Genomic DNA, 25,854 nt, shown 5'->3' on the forward strand with positions numbered 1-25,854 from the left:
AAAAAAAGAAGCCCAGATACATAGAAAGCTGGATTATATCACTCAATCAACAAATACGTGGAATCCTCTTCCATTCTGTCTTTGTCTAGTAACTCTCTGGACCCCATCATGTCCTCAAGGAAAACATTCCTGACCTCACCGATTAAGTCAAATTCCCCTATTATTAGATTTCATAGATGTGTGCTTCTTAGTAGCACAACAAACACAGTTTTAGTTTTACATTTAGTTTTACATGTGTCTGCTTGATTATTTAATTAATATAATTCTGCCCTCTCCTTAAATGAAAGGGAGTACCACTTCTGGTAATAGTGGAGTACCTTCTGGCAGACTAATCCTCCCACTGATAGTACTTATAAACTCTAGACAAAAAGACAAAATTTCTGAAGGCCCATGAGAGTGAGCAAAAAGCTGACAAGAACTGTAAGAAGCCAACACGTGGAAGAAGGGAATGGCATTGAGCTTCCTGCTTTATAGTTTTCCACTGGAGAGAAAGCCCTAGTTGGTGCCAGGCAAGGCAGTTAACCCATTTATGCCAGAGGTTGCAATTTTTCTTTTTTGTGAAAAATCAGACCTTTGGCCAGGTGCGGTGGCTCACACCTGTAATCCCAGCACTTTGGGAGGCCAAGGCGGGCGGATCACGAGGTCAGGAGATCAAGACCATCCTGGCTAACACGGTGAAACCTCATCTCTACTAAAAATACAAAAAATTAGCCGGGCGTGGTGGCAGGTGCCTGTAGTCCCAGCTACTCAGGAGGCTGAGGCAGGAGAATGGCGTGAACCCAGGAGGCGGAGCTTGCAGTGAGCCGAGATTGAGCCACTGCCTGGCGACAGAGTGAGATTCCGTCTCACAAAAAAAAAAAAAGAAAGAAAAGAAAAGAAAAGAAAAATCAGACCTTGGAGATGAGCTCGAGCAGCAGGATATAAATAACTGCCATAAGTTTAGCGTTCCAGTAATGGAACGCTAAGCATAAATGGGTTAAAACTCAGATTGAAACCTGAACTTTTTTTTGTTTTGTTTTGTTTTGTTTTTTTGAGACGGAGTCTCGCTCTGTCGCCAGGCTGGAGTGCAGTGGCCCAATCTCGGCTCACTGCAACCTTTGCCTCTCAGGTTCAAGTGATTCTCCTGCCTCAGCCTCCCGAGTAGCTGGGACTACAGGTGCCCGCCACCACGCCCGGCTAATTTTTTGTATTTTTAGTAGAGACAGGGTTTCACCATGTTGGCCAGGATGGTCTCAATCTCCTGACCTCGTGATCCACCCACCTCAGCCTCCTAAAGTGCTGGGATTACAGGCGTGAGCCACTGCACCCGGCCGAAACCTGAAGTCTTACTGGCTGAAGAATGAGAGACTAGAGTTCAAGACCAACACAGTAGCTGGAGAGAAAAGAAGGAAAACTTTAGGAAAGGTGATGTCTACAAAGCGAGAGTCCCATATTCTGTATATAAACTCTGCCCAATTCCCTAATTGTCCCCTGAACCATGCAAGTATGGAGGAGATCAAACAGCCTCCTTCAGGCAAAATGAACTCAACTAAACTGAGATTTTGATTGCTCTCCACAGCAGCAAAGGCAAAGTTAGAAGTCTGAGTTCAGCCAAGTTAACTGTCTGTTAATACAAAGCATCAATATTCTTCAGAAGAACATAACAGAATCCAGAGTTTCTACAAAGTATCAAATACAATGTCTAAAATAAAACATAAAACTACCAGACATAAAAGAAATAAGAAAACATGACCCAAACTCAAAGAAAAAGCAATTAGTAGAGACCAACTTGAGTGGACCCAAATATTAGAATTAACAGATAAAGATTTTAAAGCAGCTATTCATATTATAATTAGGCATAAATGCTGTAATACATGAGCTAAAAGGAAAACTCAGCAAAGAAATAGGAATTACTTTTTTGAAAAGGAAAAGAAAATTCTAGAACTGAAAAATACTATATTTGAGATAAAAACTTCACTGGATGGTTTTAACAGAAGATTCATGATTATAGAAGACAGTGAACCAGAAAATAGTTACATAGAAATTATCCAGTGTAAAGAACAGAAAAACGTGAAAAAGAATGAACAGGTACTTTTGGGACAAATAATTGGAGTCCAAGATGGACAGGCAAAAGAGAATGTGGTCACAAAAAAAATACTTTAAAAAACAGTAAGCAGTGAGCACAACTGGCACCTAGATCTTGGTTTCTAAATACCATTTTCCAACAAAAGGAAACAGCCCTCCTTGGAGACATGGCTGATTCTCAGGCTGGGCAGGGAAAATACAAGATGAATCTGAAGCATCACATGGACCTCTAAAGTAAAGAAGAAAACAGACAGACAAACAGAAGAATTGGGACACAGGAACCAACCTGAAAGAGCTTTCAATGCCCAAGGCTGGAACACTTTGAGTAAGAAAATAAATAATGATAGTATTGGATTAAACCCAAAGAATATTCTGATATAAACAAATAATTGAATAAGTAATCATTTGTTTAAATTGAATAAATTTGTTTAAATTGGTTGAACAAATAATCATGAAGGGAGAGACTACATCTTCCTTATGTAAGAATTCCAAAAAATCGATGTAGATATTACCTCTTCAAAGATGTAGAACTTAATTCCCTTCCCCTTGAATATAGGCCAAACTTAATTATTTGCTTCCAAGCAATACAGAATGGAAAAGAAAAAATATTATGTTTACAGTAGAGATATCAGGCAGTTTAATCAAGTTTAATATCACCAGTGATAAGTCATATTGGTATCATTATCCTCTAGGATGATGCAATGAGAAGGGTACCTTACCTCTGTAGTATTCCTGAAACTTCAGTGTAAGCATGAGGAAACATCAGACAAACCCATACTGAGGGACCTTCTAAAATATACCTAACCAGTACTCTTCAAAAGTGTGAAGGCTATAAAAAACAAGTAAAATCTGACAAAGTGTTACAGAATGGAGGTGTCCAGGGGATATGATAAAATGCAATGTGGTATCCTAGACTGGATCCTAAAACAAACAAACAAACAAAAAGGACATTAGTGGAAAAACTGTAGATAAAAGCATTATGCCAGGGCTACATTTTTAGTTTAATAAATATATCATGATTATAAAAACATGAAGAGAAGCTGGATGATGAATTGGGAACTCCCTATACTATGTTTGCAACTTTTTGGTAAATCTAAAAGTATTTCAAAAGAAATCATTTATTTAAAAATAGTTAAAATTTTCCAAATTTGGTGAGAGATATAAAGCTTCAAAAGTTTATTTACACAAGAAAAATACAAAGGAAAACATACCTAGGCACATCATTATCACACTACTGAAAAACTAAAAATAATCTTGAAAGTAGCCATTACAAAATGACATATTACACACAGAGGAACAACGACACAGATGACAGGGGGCTTTTTATCAGAATGATCTGAATTCTCAGAGAAATAATGAAGGCCACAGAAAACAGTGAAATGATACCTTTCAGGTGCAGAAAGAATGGGCAGGGGACATATTTGCTTCAAATATATTAGTCCTGAAATCTTACTTATATTATTAATTTATTAGAAAGTCTTTATTTTTGTACTTAGCAAAATGGCAGCCCATTCTTGGTTAATTTATCCAAAGTTTTGAATGACTAGAGGCTGAACTAATTTTTACTTTATTCAAGATTGGAATTTCCTATTTTTTTATTTATTATTCTATTTCAAAATAAATATATTCTAAAACACTAACCATCCCTCCAAAATATCTACTGGCTTCCTCCTTCAGGAGAAATTCTCAAGAATATTGGTTTTGACAAACTGACATAGCATGGAACCAGTTTTTTCCTCAAATGTTGGGGCAGGTGTTAAACTTTCCAGCCCTTCAGCACTCTTCTTTCAGCTCACTTTCATATCTCCCCGACTTGCTAAAAATTGTTCCTGGTACCCTTAAACAGTTAATAAACTTTGAAAGCTGATGTCATTTTAAACAGCAGAAACTGGCCAATCTAATGACCACCATTATCTCTGGTAAAATTTTAATCTTTGAGTTTAGGATATGCTTTTAGTCATTTTATTTGGTTTCTTGCATTTCAACCTTAAGCTTTTCCCCTTTGTTCATGCCTATTTATTTTTCTTTTACTTCAAGTAAAAATATAGTGTTAAAACAACATTGAGCTATATGTTCTAACTGTACAAGTACCAGCATATTCAGAGTTTAAATTCTCTCTGGAACCGTAACTCTAACTAGCATAAATATATGCTACAATAGGGTCTTTCACTACAAAACTCATACCCGTGGGGCAATGTCATTTATCACTGAGTAAATAACGCAAGATAACATAATGAAAAGGGGATTTTGCTTTATTCCCTTAACTATAAATAAAAATATGTAGCACTTTGCAGGATTACCACATGTGGTATGATATTAACTTAAAGACCAATCTTTAAGCCAAACTGTAAATAAGATAAACTGTGCTCTCTGGTCTCAAGTTTTAAACAGTCTCTCTTTGCTCTAAATTTACTGCTTTCAGGAAGCACGTAAGAGTGACTGCATATAATTTGTGATCATGTAATGAAAGACTCTATTGTGATATGTATATTCAAAAAAAAAAAAAACCCCACTGGAGTTAATGCTGTTGTGGGAATTATAAAAAGCGCCTGTGTTGAAGATCAATGCAGTAAGGCCAAGTCAGTCTCAGTCAAAGACCTTTTCCTGAACAAAAAAAGCAAATCACTGTCAGCTGTGGCTTGATTTATATATTATAACCAGTCAAGTGGGGGGAGGGGGTCTAAAATGTGAACATTGAAAACAAAAACTGATTTTATTCCATCAGTATATGTCTACCCTGAACTATGCTGAAACGTGATGTGATGAACTCTGGCTTCCCTGATGGCAGCTTGTGTTGACTCTGGCTTTGTTGATCACATCTTCGCACCCAGATGCCATTCCTCTTTGGTGCCTAATGTGTTTATGCTCACATTATCAGCAGGCATTTGGGTTGCAAAGATAAGATTGGAAGTGATTTCACTCTACTTTCAAAGGTGAAAGAATGTATCCCTTTGATTGCTACTTGCTTGCAAAGTATAGCATGTTTCAGTTTTCTGAAGCGTACCACTTAAACTAAATTATAGCAGAGTGGTCAGAAAAGGATTCCTGGGAAAACTCATTACAGTTATAAAGAAATGGAGATTTCACTTTTCTACTCCATTTTTTAAGAGGTTATACCTGCCTAGGGGACTGACAATCAAGGTACTGGAAAGATTACAGATAATGAAATGATGCTCAGAGAGCCTAAGTGTCTGAGATTTCCAAGATGTCAACCCAAGCAGTTGAACTCCAGAGTGTTCTTAACCGAGATATCCATGGCCTCTATTGCACAGCAACCCAAGTAACCATGACATGCTATCTTATATCAATGTCACATGGAAAACCAAACAGAGGTCCACTACCTACCATAGCAAAGGCTAGAGGAAACCCACTGGCTGGATTCAGGGTGGTGAAGGGAGAGTAATTAGGTCAGTTAAGGGAGAGGCGGGCACAACAATAGACACACTACATCTCTGCCCAGCTCTTGTCTCATTCTAACACTCGAAAGAGTTCAATGAAAGAGGCAATAATGAACGCAAGCAACGATGTGAAGAAAGGGGAACCCTTGTCGTACATTGTTGGTGGGAATGTAAATTAGCACAACCACTATGAAGTACAGTATGGAGGTTCCTCAAAAAACCACAAATAGAAATACCGTATGTTCCATCAATCCCACTGCTAGGTATATACTCAAAAGAAAGGAAATTAGTATATCAAAGACATACCTGCACTCCCATACTTACTGCAGCACTATTCACAATAGCCAAGATTTGGCATCAACCTAAGTGTCCATTAACAGACTAACAGATAAAGAAAATGTGGTACATATACACAGTAGAGTACTATTCAGCAGTTAAAAAGAATAAGATCCTGTCATTTGCAACAATATGGATGGAAACGGAGAACATTACGTTAAGTGAAAAAAGACAGGCACAGAAAGACAAACTTCCATGTTCTCACTCATCTGTGGGAGCTAAAAATTAAAACAATTGCCGGGCACGGTGGCTCACGCCTGTAATCCCAGCACTTTGGGAGGCTGAGGCAGGCAGATCACGAGGTCAGGAGATCGAGACCAACCTGGCTAACACGGTGAAACCCCGTCTCTACTAAAAATACAAAAAATTAGCCGGGCATGGTGGCAGGCGCCTGTAGTCCCAGCTGCTCCGGAGGCTGAGGCAGGAGAATGGCGTGAACCCGGGAGGCGGAGCTTGCAGTGAGCCGAGATCACCCATTGCACTCCAGCCTAGGCGACAGAGCCAGACTCCGTCTCAAAAAAAAAAAAAAAAAATTAAAACAATTGAACTCATGCAGATAGAGTACACTGGTAGTTTCCAGAGGCTAGGAGGGAGAACGGGGATGGTTAATGGGTACAAAGATACAGTTACAGACAATGTTGAGATACAGTATTTGATAGCACAACAGGGTGACTACAGTCAGCAATAATTTGTTTTACATTTTAGAATAACTGAGAGTATGATTGGAATATTCGTAACACAAGGAAATAATCAATGCTTGAGGTGATGGATACCCCATTTCCCTGATGTGATTACCACATATCATATACCTGTATCATAATATCTCATGTACCCTATAAATATATACCCAATATGTATCCAGAAAAATTAAAAATAAAAAAAGAGCTCAATGAAAATGAGAAGTCAATAGATTATTTCAACAGGTGGAAGTTTTGAAGCATTTTTCAAATTTTACAATGTTTAGAGCACTTAAAGCACTGTATCTGTATTTTTCATAACTTTGCTGAGTGTTTTCCAAAATTAGATATAATTTAAACTAAATAATTTTATCATAAATCCAATTTGTACCATATTTTATTCTTTTTTTTTTTTTTTTTTTTTTTGAGACAGAGTCTCACTCTTGTTGCCCAGGCTGGAGTGCAATGGCACAATCTTGTCTCACTGCAACCTCCGTCTCCTGGGTTGAAGTGATTCTCCTGCCTCAGCCTCCCAAGCAGCTAGGATTACAGGCATGCACTATCATGCCCAGCTAATTTTTGTATTTTTACTAGAGACGGGGTTTCTCCATGTTGGTCAGGCTGGTCTCGAACTCCCAACCTCAGGTGATCCGCCCACCTTGGCCTCTCAAAGTGCTGGGATTACAGGCATGAGCCACCGCAACCGGCTCACCATATTTTGTTGTTGTTGTTGCTGAGACAGAGTCTCACTCTGTCACCCAGGCTGGAGTGCAGTGGCACGATCTCGGCTCACTGCCAAGCTCCGCCTCCCGGGTTCAGGCCATTCTCCTGCCTCAGGCTCCCGAGTAGCTGGGACTACAGGCGCCTGCCACCACACCCAGCTAATTTTTTGTATTTTTAGTAGAGATGGAGTTTCATTGTGTGAGCCAGGATGGTCTCAATCTCCTGACCTCGTGATCCGCCCGCCTCAGCCTCCCAAAGTGCTGGATTACAGGCATAAGCCACCGCGCACAGCCCCATATCTTATTCTTAATCATGATTAAGGATTAAGTAACCCCACTCCATTCCTCCCTCCCCACCATTGCCTTGTTATTCAGTAACATTCATTTTTACCGAGCGTGGACTAGAGGAAGAAGCTGAGTAGCCCACACTGGACCCCATGGTCACAATGTCAAAGCACTTCATTAATGCTCTCACTGGGACTCCCAAGTCCCTGCTCGCTTAACTCTGACCACATCTACCGCAGCATCAAGACTAGCTCCCAGGTATGCCAGCTTGCATTTTTCCCTGTTTGAGTCAACTGAGATTTGCAGATTCCCATCCACGTTTCCCCTCCTAATGACCTTATCTGCTGTGTGGGTAGTTACCTGGGTTCAATCCAACCCCTGTCCTCACCCCCGGGTCCACTCCCATGGCCTCAGTCCTCCACTCCATTCCCAGCCATGGAACACTGCCATCTCCCTCCTCCCTCATTGATTTTCCCATCTTCCAGGTGGTAGAAGCCTTTTGAGTTGCTCATGATTTCCTATTGGAAAAAACAATAACAAAATGTGCTTTCCCTTGCTGGGCTCAATAGCTAACACTCTAGTTGTTGCTTTTGTTTATCTATCAAACTTTTCTGACCAGAAGGTTATAACCTTTTCTATTTTATGACTGCATATTTCTTAAACTGTTGAAATCTGGCATCTGATCACACCACTTCACTACAAGTTTACTTTCAAACATTCACAATGACTTACTTCTTGCCAAGTCTAGCTTAACCTCAGGCCTTATTTTCCTTGACTCTCTGTGGCATCTCATACTACTAACTTTCCACCACCTCCAATGATTCCTGGGACACAGTCATCCACATCTCCTCTTCCTCTTCCTCTTCCTCTTCTTCTTCTTCTTCTTCTTCTTCTTCTTCTTCTTCTTCTTTTATATTGCAAAGTGAAAGCAAGTTTATTAAAAAAGTAAAGGAATAAAGGAATGGCTACTCCACAGAGAGCAGCCTGCATCTCTTCTTACATGCCTGTCTCCAGAACACTGGGTGCCTCCCAAGGCTTAGCCGTGGGCCCTCTTCTCTTTCTGAAGTCTTTCTCTTGCTCACATCTCAGGTACTCAACTCATCATTCTACAAAAAGGATTCAACTTGCTATCCAGCTCTGATCTCTACATCCCTGCCTCCTATCTCCAAAGCAATGCTTCTCCAACAATCTGCGGTTATTTTTCCCCTTATACTTTCATAAAATATAATAAAAATAGATCACTAAAAAGAAAAAGAAAAAAACACAAAATTGCATGCCCCAAATTTGTATTAGATTCAACATAAATATAATCAGGGCAAACTATAGCATAGAAATAAAGAAAAGTGGCCAGGTGCAGTGGCTCACGTCTGTAATCCCAGCATTTTGGGAGGCCGAGGCAGGCGGATCACGTGGTCAGGAGATCAAGACCATCCTGGCCAACATGGTGAAACCCCGTCTCTACTAAAATACAAAAAATTAGCCAGGCGTGGTGGCGCGTGCCTGTAGTCCCAGCTACTCGGGAGGCTGAGGCAGGGGAATCACTTGAACCTGGGAGGTAGAGGTTGCAGTGAGCCAAGGATCGCGCCACTGCACTCATCAGCCTGGCGACAGAGTGAGACTAAGTCCAAAAAAAAAAGAAAAAAGAATTAATATAAACATTTCTAAATGAGTACCCTCTATTTCTGCACTTATTTCCTTGCAAACCAATTACTGTCTGTGGGTAGGCACTGGTTGGTGGGCTACTCATCAAGGAGCACAGCTCTAGAGGCCTTGAGGGCACCCCACTGGTCTGCTACCATCCCCTCAACACACACCAAAAGTTTTGCTTCACATTGACTCCTCTCTTCTTTGCAACTCGACCCAGTCAATGATCAACTTTTAAATTCTACTGCTTTAAATTCTTGTATACAACTCTTCTCTGTATTGACTGCAACAACTGTGACCCAGCAGCTAAGACCACCCACTTCAACTATTACACAACCACCTTCTAAGTAAGAAAGACTCCCTGTGTGGTCGTCAGTGCTATTTTTGAATACTTCCAGTTCTTTCTACCCAGCCCCTCCCCACAAACATAGAAGGTTTCTTGAACCCCTGTAACTGGTTACTGACATATGACTGCACTCTAGTGCTGAGTTGTAAATGGAAGTATGCGTGTCCCTTCCAGGCCTAGCATTTAATCATTAGTGCGTAACCCTCTAGAGTGCTCTTCTCTGCTCTCTTAAGGTAAACAAAATGTGACATGTTGGTTGCTCTATCAGCCTGGGTCTCAGAATGACTGTGATGAGCAGAGTCCCCAGTTCAGCTGTGATGGAATAGCATGACCAAGAAACGTACCTTCTTTTTTGGGGGGCCGCAAAGATTTTGGAGTTGTTTTTAATTACTGCTAACTTAATCTATTCTGACTTACATAACCTGTCCAAGTCTCTCCTCTCTATAGAACCATACCACTAAGAGTAAGATTCCTGAAGCGCTAATTTAATGTCACGTCCCTGCTTTTAAAAAAAAGAAGGGGGAAGGCCGGGCGCAGTGGCTCACGCCCGTAATCTCAACACTTTGGGAGGCCGAGACGGGCAGATGACGAGGTCAGGAGATGGAGACCATCCTGGCTAACACGGTGAAACCCAGTCTCTACTAAAAATACAAAAATTAGCCAGGCATGGTGGCGGGCGCCTGTAGTCCCAGCTACTCGGGGGGCTGAAGCAGAAGAATGGCGTGAACCTGGGAGGCGGAGCTTGCAGTGAGCCGAGATCGCACCACTGCACTCCAGCCTGGGCAACAGAGCAAGACTCTGTCTCAAAAAAATAAAAAAATAAAAAATAAAATAAAAACAAAAGGGGGAAAAAGGCTCTGAATGAATTTCCATGGTTTAAAGAAAAAATGCAAAATCCTTACCATTCACAACTCTCACCAGCCTATTTTTTCAACCTTATCCTATCAGACCAACCTTCTATTACCTGAATTTGCCAGGCTCATTTCCAGCCACCACCCCACATCCACCCCAACCCAACAGAGAAACACTTTCTCACTCTCTCTCTCCTCCTGCCACCTCCCCATCTTTAAGGTAACAATCAATTGTATCCACTCTGTGAAACTTTCCTCACCAGCCCTATAACAGCTGATGCTTACTGAGTTCTTATTAAGCGCCAGCCTTTGTGCTAGGCCCTTTCAATGTATTAACTCATTTAGTCTTCACAGTAACTCTGATATGGGTACTACTATTATTAAACTCATATTACAAATAAGGAAACTAAAACACAGGAATTTTCCAGCTTGCTTAAGGTTACACAGTTTGTAACTGATGAAGCCGGATATGGACCCAGCAGCCTCTGAACCACTGCCCTCTACTGCTTCTACAACATTCTCATCTCTCCTTTCTCTGAGCTCCCATTATACTATGCTGAACTTTCCGGCATGTGATCTTGTGTCCTGCATGGCTGGTCACTTTCATGTGTGCAGGCCTTATTTACTAAGCTAGACAGTAAACTCGAGGGGTGTAAGGAGCCACTTTACCATTCTTTCTATCACTCAATAAGAAAATGCTCCCAAAAGAATCACTTGTGTGATAAGCACAGTTCTGCTGGAAGGGGTATGCATTAATCATGTTTTTTATTTTCTATATTTTACGATGTTTTGACATCTTGGAGCCTTGCTAATCCTGGAGAAATTGCTCCTCCCAGGGCTAATTCCAAGAGATAGCAAAGAACTTGCCTGTGAGCATGCCTTTCATAGGCAAACCAACCAATCCACAGTCCACAACCACGTCCTTATCTAACTCTCATAGCCCAAGCAATATTGCCACTGTCCTACATCACCCCACAGCCAGGTACTACACAACCAGGGACCACCCCTAGAGCCCTCCAAAATTATTCAAACTAGCCAATCCTTCATCTGCTCAGCCTGCTTGCCTTGCCTTTCCCACAGAAACCCCAATAAAAGCTCCTGCCCATGCTTCCCCCAACTCTTTCTGCCTCCTGACCAATCCCGGTGCTTCCTCATATGGCCCTGTGTCATATGAGGGCGTGATGCACCCCCTCCTTCTGGGAACTATAATAATAAACTCTTCTTTCAAAAGCAGCTTGTTTCTGTGTCTGTCATTATACCATACCTGATTAGAACAAATCTGAGGTACCTTTTAAAATAAGGCATCAACTTATCTAGAGGTCCTTGGCAATGCAAACTCCACCTTCAAGATGGGGAGGGCTCTCGTGGTTCTTTCCTGATTTCCTCAGTCTCCACTAGTGGTAGAAAGGAGGGGTTTCAGGGGGTAGAAGAACAGTCCAACCATTAGAATAGGTCTGGTGAATTTCACGCCTGGCGTAACAAGGATAGACGCCTGGTCTGGCTTCCAGTTACATCTTAGCGGTTACTATTTAGCAGTGGACTGATAACTACAATTGTAAACACTCCAAATCTGTTTTTTTTTTTTTTTTTTTAGACGAAGTCTCGCTCTTGTCCCCCAGGCTGGAGTGCAATGGCACGATCTCGGCTCACTGCAACTTCCACCTCCCGGTTCAAGCAATTCGCCTGCCTCAGCCTCCCAAGTAGCTGGGATTACAGGCGCCTGCCACCACGCCTGGCTAATTTTTGTATTTTTAATAGAGACAGGGTTTCACCATGTTGGTCAGGCTGGTCTCGAACTCCTGATATCAGGTGATCTGCCCACCTTGGCCTCCCAAAGTGCTGGGATTACAGGCGTGAGCCACTGGGCCCAGCCAACACTCCAGATCTTTAAACTGCCCTAATCTTTAACCAAATCTTTAAATTGCCCTTTATTTTTCCATAAGGATTAGTAAGAAAATCCTTAACCCCAAAAGGGTCTGAAGACAACCACCAGGACAACAAGGAAAGTTGGGAGCTAAGGAAAGTACGGCCACGCTGCAGGCAACCTTGGGAAATACAGAATTCCAGGAGATGGGTGGGTGGAGGCAGCTCTGAGAGGAGAGGAAGCCAGATGAGCCCTGCAAGCTGCCTTCAGGAGGAGAGCAGTTAGAACCTGACATGGACTTGAGACGTAGTTTCGGTCATGAGTGGCCCAGGAGCTTTCCTGGCATTCTTGCTCCTAGACTGACCAGTATGAATTCATGCTTAATAGACACTTTCTGAATAGATATTTCAATCATACAAAACTGAATGTAGTTTTATTATTCATGGGGATTTAGTTACAGTTCACTTTGTCCTTATCATTAATTTAAAATATTTTTCTCTCGGGGCACAGCGGCTCACGCCTGTAATCCCAGCACTTTGGGAGGCTGAGGCGGGCAGATCACGAAGTCAGGAGATCGAGACCATCCTGGCTAACACAGTGAAACCCCGTCTCTACTAAAAATACAAAAAAATTAGCCAAGCGTGGTGGCGGGCGCCTGTAGTCCCAGCTACTCGGGAGGCTGAGGCAGGAGAATGGTGTGAACCCGGGGAGCGGAACTTGCAGTGACCGGAGATTGCGCCACTGCATTCCAGCCTGGGTGACAGAGCGACACTCCGTCTCAAAAAAAAAAAAAAAAAAAATTTTTTTTTCTCGTGTCCTTTTCTGTATCTCCTGTAGCACAGGTGGTACAAAACTGTTCACAGTGCTCTGATGTTCTAGTGTTCCTATGGATTATCTACACATTTAGCCATGCTCCTCTGAAAACTGCCAGAGAACTCCCACTACATAAACACTTCATGTCAGAGGCCAGGAACAAGGCAGGGACATATTCAGAGAGTGGAAGGCCAGGAGAATCCCATTCACCCAAAACTTCCCCAGGTGTTGTCCTGAGCAGGCAACAGGAACCTAGAATGCCTTAGAGAAACCAGGTGAACCAGAGTCTTTCTCCTTTGGGAATTCAGTGAATTCAGAACTCCTCTATTCAGAAACCTTCGAGAAGGCCCTTGACCTTCAGACACTCATATTAACAAGTAGCAACTGCACCAAACAACTATTGGCTGCTTGCTATGAGACAGGCTAGGTACATGAAGTACACTATTGCATTAAATCCTCACTACCCATTGAGGTATGTACTGTCATCTCCATCTTACAGATAAGTAAACTGAGGCCCAGAGAAGTTAAGATACTTTCCTGGGTTCACAAAGATGAGATGGCAGAAGTGAGATTCCCCTGGTTTGGCTCCAGACCCTGAACTCTCAGCACTATACTCTACTGCCTGAACCCCAGTCCAAGCCTAGATCAAAAATGGCAGTTTAAAGCACAGAGCAGTACATTCCATCCTAAGCTGAACCATAAGCTGAACCAGACAGGCAAAAGTGAAACAGGCCAGGAACTCCCTATATCCCCAACCAAATACGGATATTCACCACAACCAGAGACTTCTCCCTCACTCTTAAGCACACCACATCTTGTTGCTTATTGGCATGGCAAGTTATACATATTGCAGTCTTATATTTTAAGAAGTGACTAAACTTTACACATTATACCAAATGGAAGGTATATTTTAATCCTGATCTAATAAAACTTAGCTATATAAAATTGTATAATATCAAACAGCACTTTACAAATTTATACACTGTTGTTAAGGCTAAAATAATGCATTAATGCTGATGCAATAATTTAACATTCCATATATCCTGAACAGGCAAAATACAATCCAGAAACCATTCTTACCATCAGACACTGGACTAGATATTCTAGGAACTGAAAGATAGTGGAAAGGTACGTAAGAATGAAAAACTGGGCTGGGCACATTGGCTCACACCTGTAATCCTAGCACTTTGGGAGGCCAAGGCCAGAGAATTGCTTGAGGCCAGGAGTTTGAAACCAGCCTGGTCAATATAGCAAGACCCCCATCTCTACAAAAGAAAAATTTTAAAATTAACCGGGCATGGTGGCATGTGCTTGTACTCTCGGCTACTCAGGAGGCTGAGGCAAAGGATCGCTTGAGCCCAGGAGTTTGAGCCTGCACTCCAGCTGGGATAGCAAAGCAAGACTCTGTCTAAAAAAAAAAAAAAAAGAAGAAAGAAACATTTAAAAAACTCCATGTTTTTGGCCTACTTATAACCCAACAAAATTAACAGCCTGTTGACATATCCTTTCACTCCAGTTTCTCCCCACTAATACCCAAAGGAAGAATAAGATTTCTCTAGACAAGCTCTGAATGGCTGGGAGGGCTGTCATTGCCTGAGTAGTCTCTTTAACAACTGAACAACCTCCATTCTTTCAGCCAACTCTCACATGACACAGTTTCTAAACCCTTCATAATCCTAGTCACATGCAAGTTCAGTCACTGTCCCCACTGCAGAATGGTGGGCCCAGATTTTGAGTACCACAGTTGAAATAAGGTATGAGGAGAGCAGATGCAAAAAGAAAGGACCTTAATTCCATGAAGTGCTTTGCGCACTGTGGGCCCAAGGTAAGTACTATTAAACACTTTTATGGATATCATTCAATTAATGTAGCCTTTAAAAATAAAAAGAATTGGTTAAATATTTAAAGATGAAGGTGGTATCAGACCACCCAGTGATTTTTGTCATGCTGGGATAAAAATTCACAAAACATTTTAAACTCTATTAGAACTAATATAATTTATTACTGTCCATAAATATTTATGTGCTGCAAAGAGGATCTAGATTAATAGAGTTGGGTTACAGGGTTCGGTAGAGTAAAAATGAAGAGATTGAAAAGAAAAGAAAATACAGACAAAAATACCAGCTTTTTCAGTAAGAGTTCCTCCTCCCCAGAAATGAAGACCTAAAGAATACTATTTTTAATAGAAACTATTTTGAAATATAGTCCTTAAATAAGTCATGTAAAAAGATTTTTTTCAATATCAAATGTTCTGCTATGGAGAAAAAGTAGCTGCTCTAGCTCTTAGAAGAATGTATTTCACTAGCCCAAAGAAATTACAGATACAGACTCCTCAAATCCATGAACAGAAGGGACTCTAAATCCAGTCCCCACTTCCTATAGGAATCCCCTCTAAGACACTCTACAGAATTATCCAGTGATGATTTGAAAAGGCCCAGATATAGTTAATATTGTTTTAAAAAACATACGCACAGCAAAACAATCAAATGACCATCAACTGATGAATGGATCAACAAAATGTCCATCTACACAGTGGAATATTATTCAGCTGTAAAAAGGAATGAAGTACTGAAGTACCGACATGCCACAACCTGGACGAACCTTGAGAACACCGTGAGACGTGAAAGAAGGAAGATACGAAGGGCCACATATTCTATGATTACATTTACATGAAATGTCCAGAATAGGCAAATCCACAGGGACAGAAAGTAGTTGCCAAGGAGTGGGATAAAGAGAGAATGAGGAATCACTGCCAATCAGTACAGGGATTCCTTGAGGAATGATGGAAATATCCTAAAATTATACAGTGGTGATGGTTGCACAATTCTGTAAATATACTAAAAATCAATAAATTATATTCTTTTAAAGAGTGAATTTTATGGCATGTGAATTATATCTCAATAAAGCTGTTACTTTAAAATCACTCTCCTTGGAAATTTAGCACAGTGTTTCTCAAAATGTAGTCTGAGAACCACAAGCCCAATAAACAACGTTGCAGGTTGGGGGTGGGCTGGTGTGAGTGGTGCCTGTTAAAAATGCAGATTCTTGGCTGGGCGCAGTGGCTCACACCTGTAATCCCAGCACTTTGGGAGGCCAAGGCAGGTGGATCACGAGGTCGGGAGATCGAGACCATCCTGGCTAACACGGTGAAACCCTGTCTCTACTAAAAATACAAAAAATTAGCCAGGCGTGGTGGTGGGTGCCTGTAGTCCCAGCTACTTGCAAGGCTGAGGCAGAAGAATGGCGTGAACCCAGGATGCGGAGCTTGCAGTGAGCCGAGATCGCACCACTGCACTCCAGCCTGGGTGACAGAGCGAGACTCCGTCTCAGAAAAGAAAAAATGCAGATTCTTGGACATGCAAGGATAGCAGCCAATAATCTACATTTTACACAGGATATCAAGATAATTTTTATGTATCTAGTGTTTCTGAACCAATGAGCTACTTAAACCAACTCTTGCCATCACAAAGCCATGAAAACAAAATTTCACTGGTCAATGCATATATAAATATTAATACAATCAAGGAATAAATATTTAAAACGAAAAAAGAGGCAAAGTGAAAAGCTCTCTTGTATTATAATCTGGCAGAATTTAGATTCCAGACCAGGGTGAACTGTAGCCACAAATGGGGGTATTCTCCACCTACAGGAACAATGTTGCATGTTACTGGTATCTATAACTGAAGCCGTTTTTTCCGTCCTTCAACTTGCAACAGCATTCCCTGCCATCCCTATATAAACATCAGAAGATGTTCTAACATATAATGAAGTTTTCACTCATTCTTTCCCAATATTTTGACTTTGCCACTACAATTAGGTTGAATTGGCTGGGCCAGTGGTTCAAACACAGACTACTGGGCTCTAAGAATCTGCATTTCTAACAAGTTCCAATATTAATATGCTGGTCCAGAGACCAAACTTTGAGAACAGGCTTAATCTAACTCTGGTCTCCTCCCAACCAGTACTATTTAAAATCCACTGTAGAGTTCAGTGATGCTAAAAATGGCTGCATCTGGCAAATTCTCTGGCCACTTACTGCAGGGCTTCCTGTGTAGGACTCTTGCTGTTAAGTATATTGAGGAAATTCTCATTATTGAAAACTTGTATATGGGTGATTAGCAGGCCTTTTCTTGGCAACTCCAAGTATAAGCAGGCTTCCTTATCCCTCCCCCAATTGCTGGCCTCTGTCTGACCTTACAACTCCCACTTCCTACACTGCACCAACCATCTTTCTGTCCTTCTCTGTAGGACACTATACTTCCTACAACAGGAAAAACTGTAGGAAGGGCAAGAGGTCCCTCTGTTCCTGTCTTAGGCAACTACACTTCCTTCAGCCAGAAAGCAAGACAAGCTCCTCCACCCTAGGATTTATTTGGTGATCATGTTCCCGGTGCTGCAGCTGTGCAGATGAACTCGGCGGGGAGCACTGTATCTACGGGCAAAATAAGTTCAAGTATAAACTCAGAGGATTGCCAAGGCCAGTAAATAAATCAATCAATAAAAATAAATAAATAAAAGGCATTCAGATTTCAATATTTATATTCTAGTTCTTTGTGGGAATAAATATAGAACGCACATTTCTCCATTCAGAGGAAGATCCAGACTTTACACACTGCAAATGGGTGCCCCTTTCTCTCTAAATGGTTTTGAATCCACCTCATCAAGGTTTAAAATATACTCCCAGCACCAGATTCTATGTGGTAAACTGAACATGTATTCAGTTCATCCTTGCCAAGACAAAATATTTCAACAAATTCCTGGAAATTGAAAAGCACCTGGGATTAAGGTAAGAAAATGCATTTGGTATAGCTTAAATATCTTTAGATCTTCAGGAGCTCAATCATCTTTTAAATTTAAACAGGCAACTGACACTTAATTTGTAGGTCATATTGAAATGAATTAGGAAGTTTTAAAGGTAAGTTTCAACAGTTTATTTTCCTTTAAGATTCCATTTCTTATAAAGGCTAAGATTCCATTTCTTATAAAGGCTGAAGAAAAAAGTGTAAACCTAGAGAACAAATACAGAACTACACCAATACAGAAGGAACCTAAGGGTATGTTTAAAGTGCTTGCCATGAGCTGGTTACATGGTGTAAATACTACATAACATTACAATTCGCCATGTGGTGTAAAAAATAGGAATTTCTAAAACCATCATAAGAAAATGACTAGGCCAGATGCAGTGGCTCACACTTGTAATCCCCGCACTTTGAAGGTCAAGGCAGGTGGATCACTGGAGCCCAAGGGTTCAAGATCAGCCTGAGCAACACGGCAAAATGTCATCTCTAAAGAAAATACAAAAAATTAGCTGAGCATGGTGGTGCGCACCTGTAGTCCCAGATACCCAGGAGGCTGAGGCAGGAGGATCACTTGAGCCTGGGAGATTAAGCTTGCAACGAGTTGTGATCATGCCACTGCACTCCAGCCTGGGCAACAGAGTGAGACACTGTCTCAAAAAAAAAAAAAAAAAGAGAAAGAAAATGATTAAACACAGCATATACAGTAACCATGATATTTCCAGAACCTGAAATACTCTCTTATTAGAAAAGATGTTATGCCATGTTCCAAAACAAAAAAAAAAATTTGTTATAAACTAACAGTCAAAGTCCTTGGGCATCCACTTGCTCAAACATGACCACTGAAGGATCTTGATTTGGCCAAGATTGCAGACAGCACAGAGACTGCTGCAGACAGGACACAGACCTGTGCTATCTGCCACTAGAGAGCAACTGCTAGAATGTAATGCTGCTGCTTTTTAAAGTGTTAAGTTATTTGATAAAACATAGTCTTCTGTCATGCTCTTGAGTTTATATTCTGTATTTAGTATAAATGTCCATTTTCATGGTCTGGAGAGAACAACCCATTTCTCCTTTGATGTGCCAGATCCTAAACACCAAAACAAATCAGGTCCGTATGAAATCCTAGTCATCACTCTTTCTTGAGGTAATATCTTTTTCTTAGAAATCCTCATATTTAAGTATGTGAATAAGGTAATAAAATATCATTATTAAACACCAATAGGGAATTTACTGCCTATCACAGGAAATTCCTTGGTAGAAGACACTTCTTATACCCTATCAAATAGACTAGATTCATGAAAAATTTGTATGAGAATCAAGTTAAAACTCCAAGGCTTTTAATGCCACCTACTTACTGTTTTTCAGTGACAAGACTAATGATGTAACAACAAAACCTACATCAGCTTGTATCTGTGGATAAGACAGTTGTGTGTTTTTAATGCTTTGTAAAAGAGATGGGAGTTAGTACCCATTCTTACTTGATAAATAATGTAGGTTATGCTCATAAAGATAAGGTAAAAAAAAAAAAAGTTGACTGAAAGCATGGATTATCAAACATGGGGAGAATATTAAAAGGCATATTCTAGAAGTTGCTTACATCCTCTAGAGTACACTGTAATTAGTTCCCAATTAACACTGTACATATGGATATGTTAAAAACGAATATGGAACAATAAAAAGTAAAAGAGAACAGGCTGGGCGGGGTGGCTCACACCTGTAATCCTAGCACTTTGGGAGGCCGAGGTGGGCAGATCACTTGAGGTCAGGAGTTCGAAACCAGCCTGGCCAACATGGTGAAACGCCACCTCTACTAAAAATACAAAAATTAGCCAGGTGTGGTGCCAGGTGCCTGTAATCCCAGCTACTTGGGAGGCTGAGGCAGGAGAATTGCTAGAACCAGTGAGGTGGAGGATGCGGTGAGCAAAGATCATGCCATTGCACTCCAGCCTGGGCAACAAGAGCGAAACTCCGTCTCAAAAAAAAAAAAAAAAAAAAAAAAAGGCAAAAGAGAACAGACTAGGGAAAAAAGGCAGCGGGAAAAAAAACCTTCTAAGAGTTGTAAAATTTAAAGATATGTTGACATTTCTTTTACCAACGAGAGACTTTATAATCAGATGCCCAAATGCAAAAGAACTGCTCTAAAAGTATATCACATAGCACAGAAACCAGGGCTTTTTGGAGGCCTAGCAAAAAGATGGCAAAATCAAATCAAGAGAATACTGAAGAACTATTCATCTAAAAAGTACTATTTAAAAAAACAAGTTGGGCCGGGCACGGTGGCTCACGCCTGTAATTCCAGCACTTTGGGAGGCTGAGGCAGGCGGATCACGAGGTCAGGAGATCGAGACCATCCTGGCTAACACAGTGAAACCCCGTCTCTACTAAAAATACAAAAACTAGCCGGGCATGGTAGCGGGCGCCTGTAGTCCCAGCTACTTGGGAGGCTGAGGCAGGTGAATGGCGTGAACCCGGGAGGCGGAGCTTGCAGTGAGCCGAGATCACGCCACTGCACTCCAGCCTGGGCGACAGAGCGAGACTCCGTCTCAAAAAAAAAAAAAAAAAACAAGTTAGATAAGTCTCTTGACTTGTTAAAACACTACAAGAGAGAAGTAAAAGTTGGGGGAAATGATTATGCTAGAAAAGAGCTGAGAAGCACTTACCGGGCGGAGTGAGAAAACAAGCATCCAGAAAGCCTTAGTCCTGGTGTCATTTCAGAAACTCTGAGGCTGTCCTGCTGCTGCTTTTCCAACCTGCTCCCTAACCACAGGTAACATTATCTCCATTTCCCCACTCTCAAAATGACCTACTCAGCGCCAACAACCTTCGCCTTCACTGCACGTAGCAAATTAATCGTCTTTTTTTTCTTTAACATTACAAGACATGCTTTACTTAGTATATAAATTTCTCAGTGTACATAATAGTATAATTATATTAAACAACCAGTCAGAATTACAACCACCGACCCAACTATGTCCTAATTCTTCATAACCACTGTGATGATGACTACACAATCCTGAGAAAACCTGCAGCAGAAACTAAGGTTGAAAACTAGTTTCTGAATACGTCTGAGTTACGCCTCTTATTTAGGCAACTATTTCATCCTTTTTGCTGTTTTTTAAAAACAATTTTTACTTGTAGAAAAAGTGTTTCTTCTCATTCTGTCCGAAGATAGAAAGAGAGATCCTATATTTTGCCATTTGGTATAAATCTCAATGTAAAATAGAGGTTTATTCTCAAATAGCATGTAAGTTACACGCTTTATGAGTCAAGAAATAAAAAACATCACTTTTCAAAAGAATTATTCAACAGAATTAATGGAGGTCAGGCTGAACAATGGTCACTACGCCTGGAAGTGGAAATAATCACTGCTGTTAGGAAACAGGCCTGGATGTCGTTTCTTCTTCACTCTCAAGGAAATGCATAATGATCTCTGATATTAATCTGTTTATAAAATTTATACTAGACAGAAGAAGACCAATGGTCCATTCTTGACTTTTTTTTTTTTTTTTTTTTTTTGAGATGGAGTCTCGCTCTGTCGCCCAGGCTGGAGTGCAGTGGCGCGATCTCGGCTCACTACAAGCTCCGCCTCACCAGTTCACGCCATTCTCCTGCCTCAGCCTCACGAGTAGCTGGGACTATAGGCGCCCGCCACCACGCCCAGCTAATTTTTTGTATTTTTAGTAGAGATAGGGTTTCACTGCGTTAGCCAGGATGGTCTCGATCTCCTGACCTCGTGATCTACCCGCCTCGGCCTTCCAAAGTGCTGGGATTACAGGCGTGAGCCACTGTGCCCGGCCCAGACATTTTCATTATGTGGAAGAGCTCCACCTCTGACATAATTTCAATAGTCTAACCTCCAAGCACAGCCTCCCAGTCTTCCTACTCTTTCACTTGCTTACTTGCCAGCTCTTTCTTTTTTCATCGAGACTCCAGTCCCTTAGCTTTAACATTTTCTCCAATCCATCTGCTTCCTCTGACTCTACGGCAGTGGTTCTCAATTGGGGCTGATTTTGCCCCTCAGAAGACATTTGGCAACGTCTTGAGACATTTTTGATTATCACACTGGAGAGGTCTGCTACAGGCATCTAATAGGCAGAGACCAGAGATACTGCTAACATCCTACAATGCACAGGACAGCCCCCCACAGCAGAGAATTATAAATGTTTCAGAAGTAGAGACTCCCTGCTCTATGGTCTTCTTTTCTTTCTTTTTTTTTTTTTTTAAGACAGGGTCTCATCGCTGTGTCTCCCAGGCTGGAGTGCAGTGGCGCCACTACAGCTCACTGCAGCCTCGACCTGCTGGGCTCAAGCTAATCCTTCCATCTCAGCCTCCCCCAAGTACCTGAGACTACAGGCGTATGCCATCATGCCTGGCTAATTTTTGTATTTTTTGTAGTAGCAGGATTTCATCATGTTGCCCAGGCTGGTCTTGAACTCCTGGGCTCAAGGGATCCTCCTGCCTTGGGCTCCCAAGGTGCTGGGATGAGTGAGCCACAGTGCCCCCAGCCTCTATGGACATCTTTAGAATAACTTAGTTCATTTCTTCAAACACTCTTGGAACATTTTAACCTCAAGTCTCTTGCTCTTTCATCCTTCTGACAGAACTTTTATAAAACCAAACCTTTAAGCAATGGAATCATCCACCTTCTGTACTTCTAAACTACTAAGCTCAACAAAAGCTGAATAAATATCACGATCACAAGAATATCTGACTCTAGATATCCATAGACTTCAGCTTTGGTGGGACACCAACTTTCCTAGACAGGCAACCCTTCATGTTTCTCTCTAGTCTCCCCATCAAACCCTGTCCTTTTCCCTCAGTGATTATTCTAAACTTCTACCAACTTTCCTCAATCCCTATCCCAACAAATCAATGCAATGTCAGCAAATTCACCTGCTGCACTTAAGAACTTTTGCTCCATCACACAAGAACTTCCACACATTTCTTCCTCATCCCACACACTCACTCACGTCTGTGCCCACCCTTCTCCCCATCCCTCCCAGGAGAGTGGAAGAAGTGTCCCTCGTGCCCCGCATAGCCTGAAGGTGGCCTCTGCTCTGGAGATCGTCTTTTGGTGGCCTCTGGGACCTTGCTTCATCAATCATCCAGCCCTCTAAATCCTTGACCTCAGCATCTTCCTGTTTCCAAGCCCTTTCCACTTCAGAAATGTGAATGTTCCAGTCTCTTCTTACAGGAAAAACCCACAAATGAACAAAACCCTCCCTTAAGTCCACATCTCCCTCTAACTCTTCTTTATCTCCTCACAGCCAAATTCCTTAGAAGAACTGTCCTCGACCGGGCACAGTGAGGTCAAAAATCTACTCGGCATCCTGAGTGTTTAAGAAGGCAAGAAATTGTGTAGTACATTTTTAAAATTTCCATCTCAAAGAGTCAATATAATTTTCATTTCTAAAGAAGTAAAGCTCTCAACTGTAAAATTACCCATTCCCTGAGGACTCCAAACAGCAGGGTTTTACTGCACAATCTTGTTTGCCATTTATCTCATTCTTAAAGATAAGGATGGTGTGTGTGTGTGTGTGTGTGTGTGTGTGTGTGTGTGTGTGTGTGTGCGTGCGCGCGCGCGCACGCAGGAAGGATCACAAATTAAGCTTTCCAGGTGTTTTAACTCCAGGAATATGGGAACTTAATACAGTATTAAATATATTAAAAAGTGTTAAATCATTTGTGTAGGTGAACAAACTCATAAAATTGTGTGCAACTATTGTAAAAAGCCTAAAATTTGAGCATTAGTAGAGTCCTTTAAGAAAAGTGCAGGCTTTGAAGTCATATTCAGACCTGAATTTAAATCTTGATTTTGCCATTTAGTTAACTGTGAATTTTTAGCAAGTCAATTTCATATAACCGAAACTCAATTTCCTTCTCTATAAATTGGGGGTAATAATTCCTAACTCACGAGGTGGTTGTATGAAGTAAGGAGAAAACATATGCAAAGTATTGAACACAGTACCTGGGATAAAGCAGATGGGCCAACAGTAAGCAACTATTATTATACCCTAACCTTATTCTACTTTGTCCCCCAAATATTGGAATAATCTAATCTTCCCAATTAGCAAGTCATTGGAAGGCTTCCCAGACTTATACGAAGCACAATATACACTATTCAAAAATGGAACAGACTAAAAGTATTTTAAAAATACAAAACCAAACAATCAATGAGATCAAGGATTTCAGAATTCTGCTTGTCATCCCATACACTCAGCATCTATTCTGTCTGGTTTTGTAATAACCCATATTATTTCTTTATCAACCATATGAACCTTATTGTTGTTTTTTTGCGATCTAAACATCCCTAGCGGGTTATGTTACTTATTTTGAGGGCTACCTTTGCAAGCGTAATTGTCATCATTGCACGAAAACCAAAAAGAAATCAGGTACAAGGGGCATTTTATGCAATGCTATTAACTGTTCCATGCATCTCAACAGTGGATTGGAGCCTAAGTGGATCTTTTATTATCACAATAGATAATCATAATCACATTACTGTGCCATCCCCTCCCCGCCTATGCATGCGTTAATGAACAAAACTCCAGACTAACAGTATGAATGTTCTATAGGGACACCAAAACTCAAAATGTGGTGCTCTCAGTAAAGATCCTCCGGGGGAAGAAGAGGCGGACGGGTTTCACTGCAAGTGGAAATGAATCGAATCGAAACTGTTCTGCCTACTTAAGACTGGAGATGAGCCCTGTGGGGCTAGAAGCCGAGACCGGCAGGTGACCGAGGGCCTGGAGGGAAGAGACGAAGGAGGAGGCACCCAGAGGCTGAGAAAGGTCTGTGCCGCCGGGGAGAAGACAGCCAGAGCCCGTGGCCACCTCTACAGCTGAGGTGGTAAGATGTGACCGCTCCGCCCAGTCCCCAGGATGGGTTTCAGCCCCAGGAGTCTGGGAGAACTGAGGAGGGGATGCGGGTCCTCGCTGGTCGAGCAAAAGTGAGGGTAAGGGACGGTTCCCCGTCGCCTTCAGAACGGAATGATGCTGTCCCCGCCGCCATCCCGACGCCGGAGGAGAGGAAGGCAGGGACCCAACAGGGAGCGAACAGGTTACCTGTCTCAGCCGCGTCCCACGGGTCACCACTTCCGCAGACTCGGGGTTACTACGGGCTACCCCGGCACGCGCCGGGTGACGTCATCCACACGCGCCCGGGGCCGCATTCTGCCTGGCCCGCCTTCCGCTAGGCCCGCCCCCTTAGGATGAGCGGGCGAGACCGCCCGGGGGAGATCTGCGCAGGCGCGGAGCTGCCGCGGTCATAGGAGGGCGCGAGCAGCTTGGCTGGCTAGGGCTTGTAGAGTTGCCCTGGTACCCTAGTATTCCTAATTGCAAAATCTTTATGAAGCTTAAGAAAAAAATCACCAGCCTGGGCAACCTGTGGAGGCCCCGTCTCTACAAAAAAATTAAAAAATTAGCCGAGTGTGGTGGCGTGCACCTGTGGTCCAGCTACTATGGAGGCTGAGGCAGGAGGATTGCTTAGGTCCAGGAGTTCGAGGCTGCAGTGAGCTATGAACGTGCCACTACACTCCACCCTGAGCCACAGAGCAAGACCCTGTTTCAAATAAAATTTAAAAAAAGTTACTGAAATACAGATGTGCAGTTTTATTCCTTAGCCTAGTCTCACCTCTGCTGCATGTGACTATTGTTCACATATTAATTCCACCACAATTTAAGGTCCTCCTGTGTGCCAGGCAAGCACCCTTAACAAAAGCTGGGGAAACAACCAGGAACAAGACAGACGCTGTGCCTTCCCTCATGGGGATTACTTTCTAGTTGAGAAAGCAAACATTAAATGTAGAAGGAAAGGCCGGGCGCGGTGGCTCACGCTTGTAATCCCAGCACTTTGGGAGGCCGAGGCAGGCGGATCACAAAGTCAGGAGATCGAGACCATCCTGGCTAACACGGTGAAACCCCGTCTCTACTAAAAATACAAAAAATTAGCCGGGCGAGGTGGTGGGCGCCTGTAGTCCCAGCTACTCTGGAGGCTGAGGCAGGAGAATGGCGTGAACCCCGGGGGGCGGAGCCTGCAGTGAGCCGAGATCGCGCC

The 25,854-nt window shown here is 42.0% G+C and overlaps 1 protein-coding gene across 23 annotated transcripts in view; it reads right to left on the bottom strand.

Annotated features, from left to right (window-relative positions):
* AOPEP (aminopeptidase O (putative)) overlaps positions 1-24,970 on the bottom strand; it is a 428,322-nt gene extending 403,352 nt beyond the window's left edge. For 11 of the 23 annotated variants that reach the window (XR_010148921.1, XR_008537134.1, XR_008537133.1 and 8 more), the window contains exon 1: positions 24,864-24,968. The gene's annotated coding sequence lies outside the window, so the exon portion shown is untranslated. Of the gene's footprint in view, positions 1-24,863 lie in introns of all 23 variants that reach the window. The other 12 variants (XR_010148923.1, XR_001720895.3, XR_008537136.1 and 9 more) reach the window with 6 other exon arrangements.
* Between the last annotated feature and the right edge of the window lie 884 nt (positions 24,971-25,854).

Source organism: Pan troglodytes, chromosome 11, assembly GCF_028858775.2.
Source record: "Pan troglodytes isolate AG18354 chromosome 11, NHGRI_mPanTro3-v2.0_pri, whole genome shotgun sequence".
Taxonomy (NCBI): domain Eukaryota; kingdom Metazoa; phylum Chordata; class Mammalia; order Primates; family Hominidae; genus Pan; species Pan troglodytes.